The 8858-nt window shown below is 36.2% G+C and overlaps 1 long non-coding RNA gene across 1 annotated transcript; it reads left to right on the top strand.

The window, feature by feature from the left end:
* Nucleotides 1-225: 225 nt before the first annotated feature.
* On the top strand, nt 226-8130 carry LOC114010229 (uncharacterized). Its single transcript, XR_003551602.2, has 3 exons — nt 226-333; nt 5116-5324; nt 8063-8130. It is a non-coding gene; the product is annotated as an uncharacterized LOC114010229 (long non-coding RNA).
* Nucleotides 8131-8858: the final 728 nt, after the last annotated feature.

Below are 8858 nucleotides of genomic sequence, written 5' to 3'. Positions count from 1 at the left end.
CTCCAAGGGAGGAGGGAGTCTATTACAAATATAAATAATTGGAGTGCCATCTGCTTGAGGGATATAAACTTACAATATAGCACAGAGTTAATATGGATTAAAACACTGTCAAAGCTGTATGCCAACAAAAGAGGTTGAGACTGCTTTTCTGGCAGAACACTGGCTCTTAGTAATTTATCTTAATATTCTATTTATATAAGAGCTATAAGCTTAAGCACAGAAGATTAATGAAGGTTGATTTGACTGCCCTCCTTACTTCCTGCGCCTTTCACAGCATTATAAAGGTGGCAGATTGCTAATCAAGAATCCTTGATGCTTTGTCCAAACTCAGAGGTGAGTTTCTCAGAAATTATAATTACCTGTAATTCCAGCTATGATGTCTTTGACTATAAGTCAGTTAAACTATTCATCTTTTCCACACATCTTCCTTACAAAATGAAACCACACTAATAAATAGTATTTCATTACTCAGAGCACTGTTTCTTCTTCTATAGTTTTATCTCTGTCACTGCATCAGTAGATTTAATAAAACTACAGATGACAATAGTTCATAGTGACATTGTCTTATGTAGTAAATAGGACACTAGTCTATTTTCTTCTTTTTTTTTAACTGTATTTTCATATGCAGTACTTAAGCATTATATTTCACTTGCAGCTCAAGCTTACAGATTTGGATCATATCCACTAAAACATATTTTCTTCTGAGCCTTTATAAGGGTCTTATTAGCTATATATAGTTATTATTTATTATACATATATATTATTAGAAGGTCATGTGCCTGAAACAGATGCTAACTATTGTGAACCAGTATAATGCTGCTGTTTTGTAAACTCCGGTACTTAAGCAACCTGCTACCTGGATAAACAATGTCTGCTATGTCCGAATCAATGCATAAGAAAATACATAAATTACATTTCTTTCATTGACTCTGGTTGCTGGTTGTTTGTCAGGCACAGGAATCGACATCTGGCCTGTACCTCATCTATGGGTGTACTGGGTCTGGCTGGGACAGAGATAATTTTCTTTATAGCAGCCCAAATGATGCTGTGCTTTGGATTTGTGACTAAAACAGTGTGGGTAACACAGCCATGTTTTAGCTATTACTGAACAGTGTCTACATCATGTCGAGGTTTTCTTTTTCCTACTGAAGGAATATTCCACACTCTACAGTGTTGTGCTCAGCAGTAAAAGCTGTGGGAAAGGAGGAGGAAGGAAGAATGTTCATGGTTATGGGAGTTGTCCAAGTAACCATGACATATGCTGAGGCCAGGCTTTCCAGGAGGTGGCTGGACATCTGACTGGTGATGGGAAACTGAATTAATTCTTTCACTCACTTTCCTTGTATGCACAGCTTTGCTTCACGTATTAAACTGTCTTTACCATGACCCACCAGTGTTGAGATTTGCTCTTCTGATTCTCTACCCCATCCCCCTTTGAGGGAGTAAGAGAGAGACTGGGTGGCAGCACAGCAACCAACTGGCAGTTGTATTTATTGTTGCCTTTTGCCTTTTAAATAAGTTAAGCTAATAAATAGCCTAAATCTTTTGTAGACAGGGATATTTTGAGGCAAGGTCCTGAAAATTTGTATTTGCCCTTAAGGATACATTTCTTCTTCTAAATGGATGAATTGGTTGCATTTGCTGCCCCAGAATGGCATTATCATTTAGTTTTTCTCCCTTTCCATGTTATTTGCTTTTATTAGTGTCTTTATTGTTTTTCACTGTTTCCTGCATTTCTCTGGATTATGAGTTAATTGATGCTCTCTTCCTTCCCACGCTGCTCCCTTCCTTCCCACGCTGCTCCCTTCCTTCCCATGTTGCTCTCTGTCACAGTCTAAACAGGTGTAGAACAAACATCCCTTAACCTTAAGTATTTCGTGTTATTTTGTGCAAATTTGATGTGAAGCAAAAAAAGTCTGTTCCAGTGCAGGACAACAGAGAAATTGTAAGAAATCATTAACACTGGAAAATGGTGCATGAAGAATGCTTCTGTCCACAATTGTTTAACAGGATTGTACCTTTGGGCAGTCTCATCTCTAATAATCTATTTTTCCATCTGTTACATAGTCACAAAAACTCTTGTTTCTTAACACTTCAAGGGCTACAATGACTGCATAGAGTGCTCTGTAATAATTACACTGCATCAAGGATTTGTTCTTTTTTCACTGTAAAACAGCTATGCATGTGCAGAAGACAGAAAACATGCTAGTCAGTTACGTTAAGCCAAGCAAAACTTTATTCATATGTGCTATTAATTATTAATGTATTAGATTTTCAGAAATATAGACTTTAAAATACAAACTGATCTGGAAACTGATGAAACCTGCTACATTATCATTAAAGCAATGAATATTGTTGCTTAGGATTTAGTTTCTATTGATTGTGTGTCATCAGTTGTGTGCAATAATGAATTTACTTGATTTCAGTAAGTGCTATTTCACAATGATCATAAATTAATATACTGTTACTGTAAAAATTAAGTTTTTCTTGTTTGGCAGAAAACCAAACTCTCATCTGCAAAGCTCTGTAATGGTTAGAGTCCTCCAAGACTCACATTAGGCCATGGCATAATGTATTTACTAAAAACCTTGAAGCACTGGGTGAAAAGGGAAAGAATAAACATTTTTCAGATGTCACCCAATTATTCATATTCGTTTAAATCTGAGAGGATTTTTAGGGACTTTGAAAGTACCTAACAAACCCAGCCACCTTGATGGGAAAAAGTAAAATTCATGCGGATTAGATACACATTGGAAGTAAAAAGTTTTAGCTGTAACTTACTAGGAAAGGACATGCTCATCTGTATGAGTAGTTCCATGAAAACAGTTGCTTTAAGCGTGATAAATATATTTTCCCTCTACCTCTTTATTTTCACTTTTGACTTCGTGAGAATTGCTGCCATTAAAACAGGAATAGCTTCATCTTACAGTTCCCACAAAAGCCGAGTGAAAAGCAGGAGGTTATTTAATTTCAATACTAACTGTAATTCCTTTGTTATCATCTACAGTGTCCTAGACATCTGCCAAAAATTCACTAAAAGAGCTGGACTGCTACAAGACATTCAGAATCTAAGGACAAATAGGCAGAGGTTACAGGAAATGGATAGTGGTAAAAGGGAATTAATATATAGTGAGAAGATTTGTGTCCATAAAATATAGAAGTTCAAGTCACTATAGAAGGGGCTGGCATACCAAAAAAAAAATAAAAAAAAAAAAAATTGCATTGCAGTTTCTTTGTTTCAAAGGTCAATATCCCTATAGTGGCTGCAATGGTATTTCAGGATGTTCTTCACAAAAGACATTTCACTGTTACCTTTATTTCTCCTTGTTATCCTATTCTTTCCATATTAGGTTGCCAGCCTTCCTGGCATCTAACACACTGATTACATATGTGCTATGAAAAGAGCTACTGTCTCAAGACTGTAGAAACCATTTTAACAGGAGGAATAAACCCCCAACAATATTGATGGGTAAATAATAATAATATAATCTTTATTACAAGAAAAACTCTTTTAACACTTGGATGAAATAATTTGGCACTGTTTCTAGCTGCTCTCCTGTCCTAATGTGTAATGACTTCAGGTTGGTTACCTTAATTCTATGCATTTGCTTCTCCTTGGTGATCTCTACTTGCATAGATTATTGTGGCTCGTGTCACAGCAGAAGAAACGTTCTTCTCCTCATTCATGCAGTATATCCTACTAAGCACTCCTGATTCTTGTTTGCTGGTATTACGAAACAAACAATAACAATAATAAATGGGGCCAGACAACTGCTCCAAAGAATTTAGGATGCAATGATCATACAGGTCAATCTTTGGGATGTTTCTAAGGACATTGAACTAGCAGTTCACTGAGTTCTCTTTCCTCTCTAAGCTCATTGTCCCCAACAATTTTCCATCTCTTTCCAAGACTTTCCCATTTGCTTTCATTGCAGCAGACTTTGGTTTTCTGCCCTTCAGTCTGTGTGCTGGGGCTAGGAGATGTACGTCCTTTTGGAGGCAGCAGCTTGACTTCCTTCTTCTAGGATGACACAAGTAGCAACGGTTTAGGTTTTTGTCTAATAAATGACTTTAGAGGATGACAGGTAACTGCAAAGTTAAACCTCAGGATTAGATTACATCTACGTGTAAGAATTTGTATAATTTAGTATTAAAAAGGCAAATATATGTCCATGCACCCTTATATGTGCACTCACCAAAAATTCTGCTATAGACAGCCATAAACACACACTCAGTCTTTGTAGTTAATAAAAATGGTGGATATAGGATTAATTAAAAAACAAACAAACAAAAAAAAAAACCCACCAGCAAACTTTTCAGCCTATATAATCAATGTCCTGTACTAGTATAAGGGTAAGGAAGGAATATCCCAATTCTGTTGATTAATTTATTATTGGATTTTTTTGGGGGGGGCGGGGGGAGTGTAGGTGAGACTCATGTGTTCTAGGCAGACTAGGTAATATCTTTGTTTTCTGATTCTCCCTCATGAACTGTCAATTTCCCTGTAAGATGCCCTTCTCCATAAAGATATATCTCATTCTCAAAGGAATAACTAACTTTCACACCTATTTGCTGAAGGGGCACGTGCAAAAGATCTGTGAAACAGCCAGCAAGATAATGGCTATGAGCAGTGTGCAGTGGGGAGAAAACTCCTTCCCGCAGAATGTTAAATATATGTTTGGTGGCACATTGCCTTTTCTGACAATAACCAAGTAATACCTGTCTAGACTTTATACTCTGTAATAGTTTTTTTGTTCTAAGTGCTTGTATAACTGTTTCGGAGTGAGTTTGCGGTTACAGCTATTGCTGCTGTCTTTGGTGGTGCATTTCACATATTAATCACCGTCTGTGCAAAGACATTGTTTCCTAAATGCCTTTCATGCCTAGCCTCTTCTCAGCGTCAGTTCTTGCCTTCCTGCTTTAGATCCTGCATTATCTCACGGAATAGCCCATCAGCAGTAACCTTCCTCAGGACCGCCTCTTTCAGTACTTTTCAGAGCCACATGAACTGAGGTCTCTTTCTGTTAATCTGTAATTTATCAGGTGGAAATTAATGTAATTGTCTTAATCTATGCCCTTGATATTAACATCTCTATTTTCTCTCATTTTTTACAGTTTCTTCCACATTGCAAAACATACTTCATGGAAGTCTAAGTCTGTATAATATGCCTGGCGAAAAAGTTAAGAACGGCTGCCTCAATATATTTTTCTGCATTTCCCTTATCTACAGGCTAATGTTCTTGACTGAATTTGATGGACCCCAACGTTTAAGAGCCTCAGTGCTGAAGTACTGCAAAAAGCACAGAACAGCATATTTAGTTTTGGTGTGTGTGTTTGGTTGTTTTTTTCTCCTTGTGCTGTTTTGTTTGATTATTTGTTTTATTTTATTTTATTCTGGTTTACTTTTCAGTTTACAGAGGCTTTGTGTGAAAAATGAATATTTATTAAATTGTAACAGACGGTATAGTCAAATCTCTTCTTAATGTGAAGCATAAATTACACATTTTCTTGTAAGCAAGTAACTTTTACAAAATTAAGCACTTGATCTGTTTCCAATTTATATCCTCCTTTTGCTATTATTTCTCTGTACAGCACATTTCATTAAATATCTCTTCCTAGCACTTACTGCTTCTTGCTCTTCATACTGACCGTTTACTTTTTACCTTTTTGCCCTGCTTTTCATCATTTTTCTTGCTCATACATTTTTCTTCACTCTTCTTTTCCTGTCTTCATTTCCTTCCATATATTTCTACTCTATTTTCAAGTTTTTAATGCATTTAACACCTCTTTTGTTCTCTCCATCTCATTTTCCATGTTGCCATTGTCAGTCAGTTTGAACGTATCTTACATTAATTTTCTATCAGCCATGCATTACATAGCAGGAATAAGTTTCTGCTTTCTCCACATGCTCTGAAATTCTCTCACATTTTGGGGAGGGGAGGCAGTTTTCCATCAAAAGTACTGATATTTCAATGTGTTTAACTTACGAGAATCAGTTGATCAATTTTAGCCAGTGTTTTCTGTGTGTGGATCCAGGTGAATATTATTGCCACCAATTCATTTTCAGATTTAGGAGCAAAGTGATAATGGTCAGGAAAAGACCATCTTCACAATCACAAACAGTAGGTGTTTGATTAAGAACATGGGTGTCATCAATATGTATTCCCATGCAACTAGCTACAGAAAAGACTGAAAGCTGCAAGGAGAAAGCAGAAATGGTTCTTTGTTTCCCAGAAGCCTTCCAGAAGTAGACACTATTGCATAAACATCACAGGGAGTTTTTGGGGTACTGGACCATACCTCGACTACAAAAGTAAAACAAAACACCAGACATACCTTCTCCAACAAAATTCCACAAAAAAGCATTGCTCCATTTCTGTCTGAGCTGAGAAGTTCTTTCCTGACGGCAGATTCGCTGATCCTTTACCACTGGATGTCAGTGACTGCAGAGCTCTTGTGTGATAACTCACCTTTCAAAATTCATATAGATAGAATCCAGAGCAAATAAGGATATAAGCCAATTTCTCATTTCTTCAGTTAGGTAAACATGTGCCTTAAAAAAATTATAGTATAATATTCACCCTTGCTTATGTTACTCAATTACTTCTCAGTCACTATTGAAAAACACCACCATTTGAATTTTCTGTATCAGAACCTGATCTTAATTTTGCAATGAGCAAAAGGCAATTTTTTTAACTTACTCTGAAACTGTGAATTTCAGCTGCAGCTAGGTAACCTAGTTTTTTGCTTGCACTGTAAAATACTTCTTTTAATTAAGAAAAGAATAGTTTGTTTATAACTTTTTAAATATAAGACACCTATAAATATGTGGCAAATGGCACCAGAAGTCCTTGAGGAACATATATTAAATTGTACTTCTTGTGCTAAAGCGGCTTTATTCTTGTTTAGCTTTGTACAAGCTGCAGCTACTAAATGTTCCTTTGCAATGGACTTCAAGTGTCTCCAAAGGTCAAGAACAATCTTGCTTTTAAATTGAAGAAACGAGTGACATTTCATTGGTTGTAATGGCAAAAATTATTTATTTCGTTAGTTTTGCTTTTTATAAAATGTGTTGACATAGTATTTTTGTACTGAGCACTTAGAGTTTGAAATCACCACTAAGGTTTCCTGACCGTGACTTTTTTTGTTTTTAGCATTGGTGTAGGTATTCCTTATAATTTCTTTTTTCCCCATAAAATGGTAGCTGCGCTATGCTATATCAGGATGAAGGTACAGAAGTAGTAAAGCTTTAATTTTTTTCTGTTTGTTTTTTATGCAGGGACAGGCACAATTTCTGATGAATAGGGGAAAGATCTGATACTGACCTGTAGTCTAAACCTTCAACTGATACAATATTACATGGAATGTATTACAAAAATAGCAAAGTCATGTATACACAGTAGTTAATTTGTATTGAAATTAATAAATTGCCATCTAAAATGAAATTTAAAAAAAAAAATAGTTGGAGAGGGATAGACACTTTAAGATTGGCTTTAGTTTAATGCTTAAGCTGATCCATGAGCAGCCCAGATTCATGCTTACCTGAACAGAAAGGATGGTGTTTTTCCACGCCTTGGAGGTGAACAGTGCAAGAATAATTTGCATTTTTTGCATGTTTTAACAAAGGACATTGAGATTACACATAAGAAAAAGTACTTAACGGTGAGAGTGGTTAAGCCTTGGGACAACTTGCTCAGCGGGGCTGCAGGGTCTCTGTCCATCACTAGAGGTTTTCAAAACTCTGTTGGCTGAAGTCCTGAACAAGCTTTGAAGTTAGTCGTGCTAAGCAGAAGCTTGGACTACATGACCTTAAGGAGTCCCTACCAGCCTAAACTATTCTATGACTCTCACTGTAATATTCAGAGCCCTTACACAGACTACAGGAAACCCAAATTCAAATTCATGCTCTGTCCAAGTTAAAGGAGATATCTGAATCAGGGGATCCCATACCCCATTAAATGCCAACTCCACAACATGCTTAAAGTCAATTTCTTTATTTCTTGATCCCAGCATTTCCAAAGTTAGAGAGAGGAAGATCTCAGTAACCAATTCTTTCCCCTAGAGCAAATCGTTTGTTACCAACGGATTACACCAGACACAGTCTAGATGACGGCAGTGATCAGGTACAGCTAACCCTTGTTAGTACAGATACTAGCGTTATTTGGAGAAGTACAGGGACCTGTGAGCCAGTGTCAGTCTACTCCAAAGGTGCAGAAATGGGAAGCCAAATCATTTATTATTTATTCATCTCTCTTGTGAGACTGCCCTCTCCTCAAGCTGTTTACTGAAGAGTCAGCAGGTGGGAACAGGAAATAGACTGTCTGCTTTTCCTTGTGCTGATTTATGTCTGCTCACTACAAACAAGATATTATACATAATGGATGTGCTCTTTAATTAGACTGTTGTAAAATATGCAATTACAGCTACTAAGAGCACTTTTATGTCTGAATACATAAATGATTTCAGGATTATTGGTGCAACTTTTGTAAGGGAGTGAGTTGGTTTCCAAAATCTACATTTATGTATGTTTTTTCATAATCAAGAGTGCTTTCAAAGCTATGTACTTTATATAAATTTGCGTATTACAAGGAGCTGGACAATACAGGTTACAAAATACTTGATATTAGCTGATTTTGCTTTCTTTTTAGTGTTAGGCTTTTCAAAATCATTAAAAATTCCAAAGAAGCAATAAAAACAAAGCAAAATTTTCTCAGTCTTTCATAAATAAAATGATTTAGGCATTTTCTTTCAGTATGTGTCCTACTGAATTACATGTTATGCTAGGGATAACACTGAAATTATAAGAACAATTTACTCATACTACATGTAAACATGTAGTTGACTTGCTTTTGACAAGC

This window comes from Falco peregrinus, chromosome 2 (genome assembly GCF_023634155.1).
Source record: "Falco peregrinus isolate bFalPer1 chromosome 2, bFalPer1.pri, whole genome shotgun sequence".
Lineage (NCBI taxonomy): Eukaryota > Metazoa > Chordata > Aves > Falconiformes > Falconidae > Falco > Falco peregrinus.
Note: the sequence above shows the minus strand (reverse complement) of the source record. Positions and strands in the feature narration are given on the sequence as shown.